At 39.1% G+C, this 15821-nt stretch overlaps 1 long non-coding RNA gene across 1 annotated transcript; it reads right to left on the bottom strand.

The window, feature by feature from the left end:
• Positions 1–8716: 8716 nt before the first annotated feature.
• On the bottom strand, positions 8717–13095 carry LOC119888195. The gene is made up of 4 exons (XR_005441863.1): positions 12943–13095; positions 11908–12063; positions 11228–11428; positions 8717–9886 (listed from the first exon to the last, which is right to left on the bottom strand). It is a non-coding gene; the product is annotated as an uncharacterized LOC119888195 (long non-coding RNA).
• Positions 13096–15821: the final 2726 nt, after the last annotated feature.

Here is a 15821-nt window from a genome sequence, read left to right as displayed (position 1 = left end):
TCAAATATAAGTCGCTTTGGATAAAAGCATCTGCCAAATGAGTAAATGCAAATGTAAATATAATTTCTCAAACTCTTACCTCTCGCTGACATCAGGGGTTTAAGTATTAACTATCATTGATTTTCTACATGTTAAAATTCTGTTCCCTACCTTAACAGAGATATTAGTTCCCACAAAGGTTAGTTTTAATTGTAAAAGAATAATGAGCACTCCATCAGCAGAGGAACATAATGATAGCTAAGAACAGCGTGTAGGTTGTATCAACACTTTTCCCCCGGCGCTGCTGTTGTGACTCCCCTCACGTTCAGAAGCTGTCAGCAGGTCGACCGCAGGGAGCTCTGAGTGCAGATGACAGGTGGAAGAGCAGAGCGGCTGCACTGGAATGAAAATGGCACAGGCTGGACAGCATGGCGACAAAATGTTTCAAGAGGCTGGATAGTTCAGAGGATCCAGGCAAGAGATGCTATCCAGATGCCTCTTTTCAGCCTTAGCTGAAGTGTTCATTCCATGAGTCAGTGTGTCGATCACTGGTTGTGAGTGAAGGGGGGGGTTAGTTCTGCTGTTTTTCCAAGCTATGATTTTCAGGCTTCTGCTTTGGCAAGACAATGGCAGATGGGAATGCGTCGATATTAGCAAAGGCACTCTGCGTGCAAGGACACGCCGTACAAAGTTCAACGGTATCACGCTCCTTCTCTGACTATGCGGCTGTGTAACGTTTGTGTACAGTTTCCTTCTCTGAACCACTTAAGTAACTCTTGTAAGCTGTGAAAACTTGTGCCTGCATGTTCTTGTGTTTGTATTTCTAAAGCTCCTTAGGGTTTGTTCCAATAAAACATCATTATTTTGACTGATATTAAATTTACAAACCACTAATCTTTGGAAATGAAAACATTTGGATTCAGACACAACCTTGAGACAGAGCCAGTTGTTGTTCTGAGGTTAAACCCCACAACACCTGCTTCATCATTAACATAAGAAGCAGCAACAGGCTCATTTTAAGCTCTGACATAAATTAACTTGTGTCCTTCTTAATAAAAGCACCATATCTTGTTTCCGGAGGACTACGATCCATTGGGACTAATGCATTTTCCTCCTGCTGGAAGGCTGTGCTGCCGACGACAGAGCCGTTTCACGCAAGCTGCTGAAAATGGCACCCAGTTCGCTCAGTCTTAATCCAGATATTTCAATCTTGACACTTTTATGGGTGGACAGTCAAAGAAGGGTAGAGGTTGCACTGCCATGGAACAAAACAATTCCCTGAGTTACAGTAGCCAGGAATTTGGCCGCGGTGGATAAACCCAGATGTGGAAGATCACATTTCAGATGATATGATACAATAAAAAAGCCCAGACAAGCCTCTGCAACAGCTCTTTGTAAAGGTATGTGCCACACTTTCCACACTTTCCATGGGTGATCAAGTTTTTGATGACAAGTTTTTGATGACTCTTCTCAGGGCTTCCTCAAAAAAAATGGATCTTTAAAAGTGCGGACATGGCGAGACAGCTGAACTCTTGAAATAGCTAACATGCATGCTGCGGCTGTGTGTTTTCATCCACCTATGGCGCCCTCACCGCTAAATTCTAGTCAACGCAAGTGGATTGACCTCTCTTTGTAACCGGAGATGAAGTTGTACTTTGGAATTCACAAACTTTCATCTCTGCAGTCAAAACCTTTCATCGCAAATGGCTCAAAGTCTTGATCTGCCGTCAGTTATCTGCCAAGAAAAGTAAACAATGTCCACATTTAAAGAAATATAGGGTAACAGAGACACTGAGAAATATTTTAATTAAGCGAAGCTCATGGAAGTTTAACATGTTCAAGTGATTCACAGCCCCAGCCCATGAGTAGACACAAAGAGTGGAAGAAGTAATCAGATCCTTTCAAAAGTAGCGACAACACAATAAAAAAGCATAATTGTGCATTTAAAGTGCACAATTTTTCCAGTGTATGTGTCACGATTTGGGAAATGTATGTATATTAATGTACCCGGATGAAGTGGAGCTAATTCGACTACTATATAAATTGTTGTATAGTTAAATGTCTTATAATGCATCGGATTTTCGGTGGTGATGGTGCAATGGATAAAACACATGCCTTTGGTGTGAGAGACCTTGGTTCAAGTCCACTGTGACAAACCAATGTGTCCCTGAGCAAGACATTTAACCCCTAGTTGCTCCAGAGGCGTGTGACCTCTGACATATATAGCAATTGTAAGTCGGTTTGGATAAAAGCGTCAGCTGAATGACCGCTAGATTTTATAAGATGATCAGTATACTTGCTATGTAAAATTGTAATCTTTTAAATCTTTAAAGCAACGTGTTACCACAACTGTCAGATATATGCTGTTCACTATGGTCATTACATGTTACTACTTGTTTTATGTCTGTTGTTGCTGTATGTGATCTCCCGATGTGTTTGTTTTTGTATTATGTGGGCTCACCAAAGTATCAGCTATGTTGAAATGGCATATATTGCATTGGATCTGTGTAAAGATTACAATTTGTCCAAGACTGTCCTCACCAGAAAAACTTGCTAAAGCTTAAAAGTTCATTTTTGACCTTTGTGAACAGAATGCTCAAATATCTATTTTTTGTGGAGTTTTCAGCAGCAACTCATACTTTAGCAGAAGAAACATGACATTGATAAAACACCCCAAAACATATTAGGAGGAGGTCAGGGGGGCACAACAACTTCAACTTTGACACCCAATATTGAAGTTTGTGTCCTGTCTACTACGAATCATGAGTGTTGGCTTCTTTTACCCTGAAAACCGCCTTTCCATAAACATATAGCTTTAGTTTTGTTTTCAAGAAAAATCATTGAAAAGACAACAGCTGAACAACTTGGCACTAGACAACTGTTTTGATGTCTTCCAGTCAGGATATTGTCAACACCACAGAGACTGCGCTTGTTAAGGATTTCAATGACATCCACTTAAACAGTGGTAGAATATTATTGGATCTCAATGGTACAATCGACACGGTCAACCACAACATATTATTAGACCAACTGGGAAACTGTGTGGGACTTTCTGGCACAGTACTACACTGGTTTAAATCTACAAGGACTTCAACGACAGGGACTACTTTGAAAAAAATGTTTTTGGATACGAAGGAGACCGCATAAAAGTCAGCGCTCACCTTTAACATGCCAGAAATCTTGGTGTAATCATGCACTCTTTTCAGCAGCCACATTAAAACAGTTACAAAGTCAGCCTAATATCACTTGAAGAATATATGAAGGATTAAAGGACTTACGTCTCAGCAGTATTTGGAAAAACATTTCTCTCAGCTCTTTAAAATCTTCAAGGGTGAAGTCTTTTCTTTCTGACGCTGCCTTTTGTTAAATTAAATTTAAGGCTTTTGATTAATATCTTACACTGCACTGTAACTTTTACTCTGCTGTTTTAGGTTGTTTTTATTTTCTATTTAACTCTTTTTAATTGTATTTAAATGTCTTTTTATATTATTTTGCTTTTATGTTTTATGTAAAGCACTTTGAATTGCCTTGTTGTTGTAATGTGCTGTACAGATTAACTTGCTTTTTTTAACCTTTATCTATTCAGGGGAGCTTCACTGAGAGCAAGTCTTTTTTTGCGGGAAGACCCTGATCACATCCACACCTCAAAGCTGCCCAGTACAACCACAGTCTGATCTGCTGGCCACTGAGCAGCTCCAATGGAACAGTTGGGGTAGAGGGCCTTGCTCAAGGGCACCTCAGTGGTGGTAAATGAGGGAGGGCAAGTGCTGCATGTTCACTTTCCACACCCAGCCTTGCCTTGCTTTGCCTTGCCTTAGGCAGGATTTTTGTTAAAAATATGTTATCACCAAGGTCAAGCGGAGATAACCCTCATGACAGCAGTAGTGTTATTTTTGGAAGATTTGACAAAGCTCATGCAGAGACACATCACCCATTTTCACTTTTTTCTTACAAGGTGAGTAGTCTCATGTAAAATCAGTGGAATGGGGGATTCCACTGATTTTACATGAGACTACTCACCAGTCACTTTAACCAGTCGTTAACCATAGAAATGTCAGATCAGCAATCGTTTGTTGTTTTAAGAACAGTCAACACAGGAGACACTGATAAACACCTATATCTATCTACCTACCTTTCCATTTCCAGAGACACACAGACACCTTTCAGTTCAATAGGCTCTTAAATAAGGCACAAAGACATGCACGTACATGCACACACCAGTCGTTGTTTGTTTTTAACTGATTTCAACCACAAGCAAAGTGAGATTGGAGTGCTGCATACATGCAGCTCACTGATTTAAGATTCCTTCTCTTCCCTCTTCCTGCAAAAGAGCAATCATTTCTTCATTAGCCTTTTATTTGTTTCTAACTGTTCCACTTCAGGGGTAACACACACAGTTTATTTGGGTACTCTTAATTACAAAAGGGAGATTGTGTGCCCTCCTCGCCAAAATGAATGTCTCTCTCAGCCTCCCAGAGGGCAACGGCAGCTTAGAGTTGGACTGTATCTGATTGCATTTTCCAGGATTGATGAAGTTATCGAAATACTGACCAGACTGACTTGGACCTTATCTCGCTTGTGTACGGCTGTGAAGTCTTTAACCTGTGTCTTTCACCCTTAAGGTGAGGAGGATTAAGAGGAGAAATGCCTTTATTTCCTATTTGTTACTTTGTGAGATTTTTTTTCTTTCAAAGGAGAAGCCCGAGGGCTGTGAGCTCAGTCACGATAAATTGCATTGCAGTGCTTTTTCTCTCTTCAGATAGCCGATAAGGAGGTATAGCTACCTTCAGGAACTTTTCATTTTTCTTTCCGTTATTAAACACAGTGATAGAATCGGTTTCCCCTAGTTGATTCAGAAATGTCAGGGTTGACAACAGAAGAAGAAATATAGCTTGCTGTTCGCAGTTTACTGTCAACTTCAACATCAGACATAAGACAAAAACAGTTTTGCAGACACAAGTGAACACCACACATGCATGCATACAGAAATCTCCTACAACTTAAGTTTATATGAATCTACTTAACAACAACTACTGGATAACAACATTTAGAAAATGCAGGACTTACTCATACAATATAGTGCAAGGAAACGCAAGGTGATCAGGGAAGTGGTTACCATACAACTTGACTTTAACCATAGTCCCTCTTTTTTTCTTAAAAGTCCTGAAAACTTGATTTCAAGGTAGGCAAGTAGACTTTAGAATGTATCTATAACATTAAATAGGCATGATTATACAAGCAGCAGTTAAATGAATAATACAAAATTTGGGGAAAGATTTAACCTTAGTGGCCTGGCAACACAGGCTAACATTGAAACAACTGTCATTAACTTTTGATTCAAATATTGTTCAATCCTGATTGGTGCACAGGTATCCTATACCTCAGCAAAATGCTGACTCGAAAAATCAGGGTATCTTAAATTAACCAATTGCTTTCATTTGCCTTAAAGGTGGGTAACCTTGGAGAAACCAGCAGGGATCCAACAGAAAAAAATCCTAACCCCTCCCTCTAGGCCTCCTTCAAAAGTCACTCCCCCAAAACACATTTTCATGTGCAATGAGGTGCAAGTACGAGCAGGTAGGCAAGTAGACATGTAGGCCTATTAAATGACATGCTACGACCATCTCTTTATTTGATTGCTGTCAGTGAATGAAGAGAATTTCAACAAAAATACATCTGACATACATTATCTAGCCAGCAGCACCTCCTCTCACGGCTCTGTGTCTTTGCATTGACTTTGTATATAATCGCACAGCCCCAAACTTTGTGTTTGGTCTGATGGCACAGTTATAGACACACACCCCTGATATGTAACAACTTAGCAAAAAAATGCTTACTTGCACATCCAGTAAACACAGAGTTGTCTTTATTTTATATGATGAGTGTAAATAATATACATTAGTATAATCAGTCTCATTTTAGTTCTGGTTTGGTCTCCAAAAAACTCCTGAAAAAAACATGTGTTCAGCTTTTTTCAACTGTGACTAACTTTGCTTAGGTAGGTCTGCTTAGGTAGGGCACAGTGGCCTTTTTTTTAATGCTGAAAACAGATACCTGTTGCTGCTTTAAACAGGTTTAACGAGAACCTTGAGACATGAGCTAAAAGAGGCTAAAAAGCTCTAGGCTACAGTTGGATTCAAACCCCAGTCCCCCACACACCAGGCACATGTCTTATCCACTACACCATTTCACATTTAAATTGTTTTAACCCCAAATAACCTAATCATGCTTAAGTTGCATGACTGAATATTGTAGAGAAACGAAAGCATTTAGGCAGCACAGTGGCGCAGCGGATAGCAAGAAGGTCCGGTGTTTAATCCTTAATCGTGCCTGGCCTTTCTGTGTTGAGTTGGCAGGTTCTCCCTGTGTCTGCGTGGCTATTTTTTCGGTGCTCCATCTTCCCCCCACAGTCCAAATATATGCAGGTTCATCGGTGTGAGTGTGAATGGTTGTTCCTGCGATGGACCGGTGTCCTGTCCAGGGTGTACCCCGCGATTGGCTCCAGTCCCCCTGTGACCCTGTACACAGGGTTAACGGTTGACAATGAGTGAGTGTGAAATACGTTGACAGTAAACATTTAGTAGATAACTTCCATACAATTATAATTACATATATAGTTATTTTTTCATTAAAACAGGGTATCTGGTATGTTTTTTCCTTCAAAATGTCATGAGCTAATGCAAAATAGTTTCTCATACACATACTTGAAAAAAAAAACATTTTTGAAGGGTGAGGCTGAAAGGCCTTAAATCTCATCCACAATTGATAATGGATTATTTTACTGTACATTAATTCACTTTACAGCCATTACAAGAAGAAGAATGCTTGGGCTTGCAAATGGCAAACTACGACTGTCAACAGCATGATGTATGATAGCTTATTATATTCCCCTCATTATGATTAATAACATAGGAAGGAATCCTCCTTTCTTGTCAAGATGGAAAATGTAATTAGCCGCCTTGGCTGGTGTTGCAGCCAGGCATCCTCTTGGCTGCTTGCTTCCCCAAGATAAAACACCCAGTTTACAGCGGGAGACTTAGCATCCACTGCATGGAAACCTGCTACCGGTTATACTTCATATGCATCCTTTTCTTTCTATTTTTTATAAGCTGTGTTTAAACAAGGGCTGGCAAAATTGGATTTACTCATGATTTTAAGCTGACATGAACCTTCATGGTATAAATCCTTTTACTCTTTCTAAGAGGTAGTAAGATATACAAAACTGCTGCTTTATTTAAGGAAGGTTGCTGTTAAGAGAGTTAAAAATATAATAGACTTGACAGACTTGTTCATATTTGTAGTTGTGTGCCTAATGATGATCACACACTGGAGGTCATGGTTTACCCATATTTGTATTTACTACTGGGCAGAGGTGTGTGAGGGGTTTGGGGTGGGATGATGGTGGTGGTGGAAGTGAGTAATGGCAAAGAGCAATGGGAGGGCATTCTCATCATTTCTGCTGCTGCACCTGCAATCACCACCTATGAGACTGATCGAGCTAAACATCAATTAATGCAGTGATATCCTCACTGAGACCTGGCTTGCTCTCACCTGGACTCACAGCAGCAGCCTCCTGATTACAGTAATAATTCTGTTCAACCAAGAGACACTGATGGAAGATGGTGTTTGCACAAACAACATTTCAGTCAACTTGTTAATACTAAACCAAATGTGATAGCCGCCATCTGAAATATGAGGCTGCTTGTGTGATGAAAGATGAAAGTAAAATTGTTTCTCGAGACCCTAACTGTCTCAACATACATTTAAAGGTCGTAATGATTTAATGGGTTATTGTTTTTTGTTTGCTTGTTTCTAATCTAACTAAATCACTGATGTAGTTGATAACAGTAAGAATAGTAAAATGACTTAATGTACTTAGTAAATTATCTCTAAGCTAAACTGGTTTAAAGACAGTGCTGCCCATTAAAAAATGAGCATAATCAGATTACACGTCTGAGTTGGTAAATACAAATGATTGAAGTGGATGATTACAGTTTCATGTAGGTATTCAGAACTAGATCACATACTGAAATTAAAAACACAGACCCTTCTCATGATCTCCGCATGTAAGAGGAGGGAACCAAAAGGTCACAGGTTTGATCTGACACAATCTTTGTTAAGATTTCTTCACCAGAAAAAGAGCAGAATTCTTATCGAATGCTTAAAGATGGCTGTTTGCGTCTCCTACCAACTCTCATCGTTGGTTCCTTTTAACCATGACCACAACTTTTCTTAACCTTGTCCAAGTACTATTACTTGCTTAAATGTATCCAAACGATAACCATTGCATGTATTGTTTTCATATATTGTTCATATCATCTATCCACGAGTATTTGTTGACCGTGATGTGCTGCCGATTGGGGCGCCCAATCAGAAACCCCTCATGTGGGTTGTTTTGGAAGCAATGCCTTCACTAGACAAGAAGGTTTATCCTGGATGATTCTGCAGATATTACATTCAATCCCATTCAAGTCCATCACCAACAAAGTCTCACTTTACAGTATCCATGCATGGCAACAGCAGTGTGGTCAAAGTTAGGGTTCAGCAACACTTGGTTATGGTTAGAGATACTGGACTGTTTGGAAGGTAATGACAAATTACAATGACACTGAATCCCTGCCTGCATTGTCCTTGGATGATATTTTGGATAAAATTACAAAATTGTGATGAGTTAACATTTTTGTCAGTGGGAGCTACAGTTGAAAGTGTTCAGTTGTTTCAAATGAGACACAAATGGTGAGACACAGATCTTTCTTTATTACCATGTTAGATGTGTAACAAATACATTGAAACATATGTTTATGTGGAATGTAACATTCTGAATGTATCCGTTTTTTTCTCCAGAGACATTTGTTATTGCACTCACAGCAGTTTCACTGAGCCAGTGTTAGCATGTTGGACCATAACACAACAATGCAAAGAAAGCCAAATAGCTTTATTTACAGTAATTGTTATTCAGGGAGACTCTGTTTAGACTCTGTTTTACACACTGGCTCATACTGTAAGAGCAACTGAAATGTGTTTGATACAGAAATGGATCACATCTAAAAATAGAAAAATAAAAATTCAATCTGGCACCAGCAGCAATTAGAAACTGGACATGAAGTCCTGTGCTGTGAACATTACTGCAGTCAACACCTTGCTGGCTCTGCAATCACCTCTGCCCTTATTGGCCACGGTTCAACCCCCATCAGCCCCGTCTGCACTGTCTCTCCCTCTCAGTCTTCCTACAGCCTCAATAAAGAAAATATAAAGAGTGTGTGCGTGGACTGAGCAACTCTCCTATTAGAGGAAGGGGAGAAAATCACCAACAGCAATCGACTAACAGCAACTTGAGATGGCGGGCTCTCATCCATCACTCTGCATGTTTGCGGACGCCATATGAAAACACAAACAAGCAATCAATTGTTTTGCTCACAGCTTGGGGCCTCCTAATAGAGCACATTTATCTGACGCCGTGGTGGTAGCACCAGCAATACTTTAATTTGTGAGACATTATGTTGAGTTAATGCCTACCAGGTTGCCGTTCAACCGGGGGGACTTGGCACATTTGGCGGCGCTGTAAAAGTCGGCATCGTGCTGTATTGTACTGGGACACGGTGATGTAAATGATCTCACCCGCTGTATCTTTAATGGGTTGTGAAATGAATTTATGTGGGAATATTTAGAGAGGAATATTGCCTTGTATCATGGCATAATTAGAAACTGTACTGCCCTGTACTGAAGCTGCTGTACTCTGGTTGGCTCACTGTTTGTCCTTCGACCGCCCCTGTGATTGGATGAGAGAAAGCCTGTTAGAGAGAGAGAGAGAGGGAGGGAAGCCAGCCTCTAATAATGATGTGCCCTTAGGCCTAATGCTCTCTCTCTCTCTCTTCTCTTCTCTTCTCTTCTCTTCTGGTCTTCTGGTCTAGTAAACACAAACACACACACAGCACAGATTCATTCTTCCTCAGATGTGTATGATGCCAATAAAGAGTTAATCACATCATTACTCATTAAAAGCCTGTTTTTCCTTCATGTTGTTGCAAATAAATTTTAAAATCTTGATTCCTGGAACATAAACAAGGATCCAGTCAATAAAATGTTTTTTTTCTTCAACATGTTTTTTTGTGATGTTAAGTAGTCTTTTTTCCAAATTCTGGTTAATTGATTTTGGATACAACAAGGGTTGTAGTTTTAGTGGAGGATACATATCCCAAAACAAATTCATACTTTTCTGAAAATACTACTATGCTTTCCTTACTTATTGTACATTTGTCTTATAATAATCTCCAGGTTCAGGTCACACTATAACAGCCTTGCTGCCTATGTTCACTCATTGCATCAAATGACAAGTCACAAAGCCTGGTGACTGAATCTAGTATGTTCATTTTCGTAAACCCACTTTTGTTTTTTGTTTGTTATTACACTGTCTGATTTGCTTTCATTTAAATGGGGCTTCATCTTGAAAAGGCTGCTATAATTTTGTCTTCCAGTGTCTCGTTATTCTTGAAATAATGGACTGGCTGCACCATAAAAATGTTTAGTGTTTTTGAAAAATAAACCATACGGCTTGTTAATGAAAAGGGAGATAAACTCTAGCTGGTGATCATCATTAAACATCTATAATTCTAATTGCCTGTATTTTAGAAAATCACCATTTTTTGTTTTCTCCTCTCCATCTTCACCGACCCCATATTCCTGTGATGATTTGATGTTCCTTCATATAATGTGGCTACATGAGTATGATCTATCCATTTAGCTTTGCAAGTCTCTTGGCCCTCAAAGGAGATTAAAATGTATGACCTACAGTGGCTCATCATCATCCCCTAAATAACAAACCATACAAAAATCACCCAAGCTATTTGCAGAAAATTATTTGTCTTTTTCCTGACAATAGAATAAAATGGAATTTTACTGACTACTGTGGACAAATGAGATCGTTGCTGCAACAAATAGAATGCTTAAGGAAAACACACACAAAAAATAAACACCAGTCTACAACAACAACAACAACAAAGGCATTAAAATATGTGGGAAAAAATGGATATATTTAGATTATAAACATATATAAACATAATAAAACTCAACTCAAAAATTACATACAATATGAATGAATGGAAGTATTAAGAATATGATGACAAGGGACACAACCTTCTTCAGTTTGCCTCTTCATTAATGATTAGAAAATAGGCTACTGATTAATGAATACTATTACATTTTACACAGCTTTATAACCGCTAACCCATAGAAACAGGAATGGGCTTACCCTCCATTACATCCCAGGATATCATTCATGTACACTTTTATTTGGAGGCAGATGTCAACCTCCCCCTCCTCCCTCTCCAGAATCGCCCGGAGCCAGTCTCCTGCCCGCTGCCCGGGGTTGGGGAGGCTGAGCTCGGCCTGACAGGCGGCTGGTGGCTCTTCAATGCGGCGGAGGAAATTAAATTACTGCTCCTGTTGCAAGCTTTGTAAACAAGACAAAAGCCAATGATACGGCCAATTACACTTAAATACGACGCATGTGTACAACAGGCTCTCAGAGCAGCCCGGTTTTAGACTGTGGAATCAGGGGTGGAGAGGAGGATAAACAGAGTGGGCAGCCCTTTTTTGTTATTATTTGTCTTGTAGAGATTTACCACAGTTTTACCCAAACGCCCAAATTATTTTGATTTATTTCTGTAAATTTATCAAAGCAGTTTGCACAAAACTGGTGCTGTCTTTTGAGCGAACAAGATGTGACACATAAAAAACGTTATCATCAGGCTAAATCAAAGGTTCGTAGGCTATATCAAAATATCCATGCAAAATAAAAACATGCATTTCCTATAAAAGATCCAGGTTAAATTAAACTATATAAAAGTATACATATACATACATAGGGTTAGGGTTGTAATTCCTGAAAACACCATTATTGGTCGTTAAAAATACCTAACATATATTTACATTTTGTAACAAAGCAGGACGTAGGACATCCAAATAATTAAGCAGGACGTAGGACATCCAAATAATTAAGCAGGACGTAGGACATCCAAATAATTAACATCTGTAGTGGTGCATCTTGCAGCAGTCCTGCAGCTCTGGACGAAAATTTCGTGACTCCTGCAGATAAAAGACAAATGCTTATTAAAATGATGATGGCTAGTCTGTGGATTTTATTGATTGGTTAAAGAGTATTGATTGAGAAAATATGAATGGCTTTATTGCAGGCATTGACTTAATTGACTCAAAATATAGCTAGAATCTAAATACCTACTACTGTTGGCTGTTATTAGAATAACAACAATGCAATAATAATAATAATAATAATAATAATAATAATAATAATAATAATAATAATAATAATAAGTGTATTTTCTATACAAAAAATTTACAGATGACATTGCCAGTCGTCAGTTTAAACCTACAAAAGAATCCAAAAATTCTCCACAAACTCTGCGCTCATAGTCTCACAATAAACCCCCGATGAAAATGGCGATCAGAGTAAATAAAATAGATGGTCTTTATCAAAGTAAATTAGATTCAACTAAATAGTTCACCGGAGGGGCAGAGCAGTTCCTGTAATTCACTTTAAGGTTCACCAACTTACTCAATAAAGCCCTGGCTAGAAATCTAACTGATGTCTAATCGATAGGTTTATCTGAGGCAAACAGCTGGGAAGAGCAAAATGAATCGGTTTGCATTTAAGGAAAAGATAAAGTCGAGAAATCTGACGTCGAGTAATGAAATGATGGTTTTATTCTACTTTTTTGAGTCGATTTTTTCCCAGATACACTGAACTGACAAGGGAAAAAGTTTAGAATGATACACTTTTTACCTTTTTTAAACACTTTAAATATTAATAAATTATGTTTTACACGTAGGCTATACATCAGTACTTCTAGCTGCTACAACAACTACAACAACAACAACAACTACTACTACTACTACTACTACTACTTCTAATAGTAATAATACTAATAACACTTTAAATTAGCCTACCTGTGTTTTTTGGAACCTATGAGGCCTGTAACGCTAAGTGCAGCAACATGACATCCCTCCATCTTCCTTGTCCCAAGCCTGCATTTCAGCGATTTCTTCACTGTTTTTACTCCCCCCCTCCACCCCTCCACCCCTCTCCTCCTTTCCACTCCGTCCAGTTTCTAGTCGTCTGATCCGAGCAGGAGGCGCCAGGTTTTCCCCTGAGGGGAGGCGAAGAGTCAAGGACTGAACCCTCCAAATGCAGAATAATGTAATTCCACACTCTCAGTAACAAGGGTGCCACAATTCAGAATGGTTCTTTTTTAGGGTGTAGCAAACCTACAGGCTGAGCAAAATATCCTTGATGCTACAGAAGAGTGATTCTCTTGTTGCACACTCTCAAGAAAAGAGGTTTCACAGGCTGCAACAGCATAAATAACGGTTCTTTCTGGTAGCATGCAGAAATTCACTGGTGATTAATTGTAACATGGTATTATGGCTATTAAGGGAAAGTCCATAGTATAGTATTTTTTTATGCAATCACTGCAAGTGGTTATGATATACCATATTGGATTCAGCCACTTAATTATTGAGTAGTAGGGACATGGTGACATCAGGACAAGCAACAGAAATGTGAAAATGATAAGAAAGGTTAAAAATACACTAACTTTTTTTTGGAAGTGAAAATGAAAGTGAATTTGAAAAGAGTATTTTCTGACATAACTACACAATTGTATTTTTCTCTAAAAATGACACCACATCTCTTTATTTGATTGCCTAAGTTTTTGGCATTTAAATCAGATGGCCCAGTCCATGAGTCTTTTCAACTGGAAAACACAACATGCCCTGTTTTTGTACAAATAAGTTCAAATTTTATGTGAGATTTCTATACTGTCAGCTAATGTTCTGGTTGAGACAGCAGATCAATGAAATATGCACAACTCTTCTCTCATGAGTTTATTTCCCATAAAGGTTTTTGGGATTCTCTGCCCTCATCAGGGTTGCAAAAGTGTTGGGGAATAAACATATGGGCATGTGGGAAAACAGTTGTGCAACAAGAGATTGACTGATGTTTGTTTACAATGATTTTAGAGAACCATGGAGTCTACACTCACAGTGAAAAGGTTTGTAGTTGTTGAACCACAAAATAGTACTTGGATCATAGCAAGTAGTGTGTTGGCATTGCAGAATTATTTCATTCTGTAGAATCCTGCTGGGTTGGTACCATGATGGAGAACCTTTCTGAATGTATATTTAATGAAAACACTTATCAAGGATTCACAACCACAAAGTGACTCTCTGGGCTGCAAATGAACAATACAACACAGTAGTCATCAGACATAGTTATGTAAGTCTTTTTAACATTTATGTAACATTTATGTGCTCATCAAAAAACCTACCTGACTTGGCCTGCTGGTTTTTAATCACTAGGAGGAGATTCTTTAAATTGTGACCCTGGCAATGCAGGATGGTGTTTTTCTATATATCTTGGTACCAAGGTGACAGCACAAAAATGAATTCTTTCTGATCAATAATTCCACCTAACAGGTTCTAAATGTGTTTGAAAGTGCATTTAGACCTTTATGTAAGGTTGGGGATGAACCTTACATAATACATAACTGAACCATTAAGTTAAGTGAACAAATAAATGATATATGAAACATATAAACTTGAAAAACATTTTGGGGTGTGAAGCGTGGGTTGAGGGCAATGTGGGTATTTGGCCTCAGTATTTCTAAACCATCGAACCCTGTTTTTTCTGGGTGTATTGTCTGAAATTCAACCTAATAGCAGAAGAGAGCCAAACAGGGCCTGGGAGGGAGGAGGATGACAGGCTTCGTCACACTAATCTCCAACATCCTTGATTGCACAGGCAGCTTTGTCTTTCCTCCTCAAGTCTGGGATCATTTCAGCTGTCAATTTAAATGTGTCCGTTATCGGACAATTTAGCGGCTAGACATCCATTACGACGCCCCTACTGTCTGGTGTGCTTTTTGCCAATGTTTTTTTTTTTTGAAACCCAAAATGTAGACAAGACTCCACCAAGAACTAGCTGACACCATGTTAGGGAATTTAACCATGCATGCACATATTGTTGCTACAAACATTCATATTTTTGGATTAAATATCAGTTCGTTCTCCTGGTGTTTCAGTGGGCAAAAGCAGGCCAAATATTTTGTCATCAAATAGCTCTTGAAAGAGAAGTGAAGAATCATTTAACAATATCCAATGAAAGAACTAGGTTATTTTATGTAGGATCTGCACTGTTGTATCGTCACATCACTGCACATAATTTACACACATAAGAAACATAATTTGCTTCTTTCAAAGTGGCCCCTCACCATTGTCTCTTTACAAACTCTAAAGGTGATGATACACAGAGCAACTTTTAAATTTAACTGACGCTTTTATCCAACGCGACTTACAATTGTTATACATGGCAGAGGTCGCATGCCTCTGGAGCAACTAGGGGTTAAGTGTCTTGCTCAGGGACACACTGGTGGGGGATTGAACCTGGGTCTGCTCACATGACCAAAGTCATGTGCCTTATCCATTGCGCCATCACCACCCCAGTAACCGTGCAAGGCAACGTTGCCGTCAATGGTAATGAGTTAAGATTACTACCGTAATCCCCTTCCCCCACCACTCCACCACCCACCCCGCACCGCTGCTATCCGTTCAAAACATAGTCCGACTTGGCACTAGCAAGATTGCCAATAGTAACATTGCTCAAAACGTTGCCCCGTGTATCATCAGCTTTAGTGAACACCAAGCACACCAAGGAAGCGTTTTCCATTATGAACTGTGGAAAAAAAACCATTGACCAGTAACAAAGAGGCTTTACACAAACTAATGACACAAAACAACATCTAACAATGTTAACAGCATCAGCAACAGCA

Source organism: Micropterus salmoides, unplaced genomic scaffold, assembly GCF_014851395.1.
Source record: "Micropterus salmoides isolate LMB-PRFRI ecotype aquatic unplaced genomic scaffold, ASM1485139v1 Ms_hic_scaffold_5, whole genome shotgun sequence".
Lineage (NCBI taxonomy): Eukaryota > Metazoa > Chordata > Actinopteri > Centrarchiformes > Centrarchidae > Micropterus > Micropterus salmoides.
The sequence above is the reverse complement of the archived record's forward strand: the minus strand, read 5'-3'. Positions and strand labels throughout refer to the sequence as shown.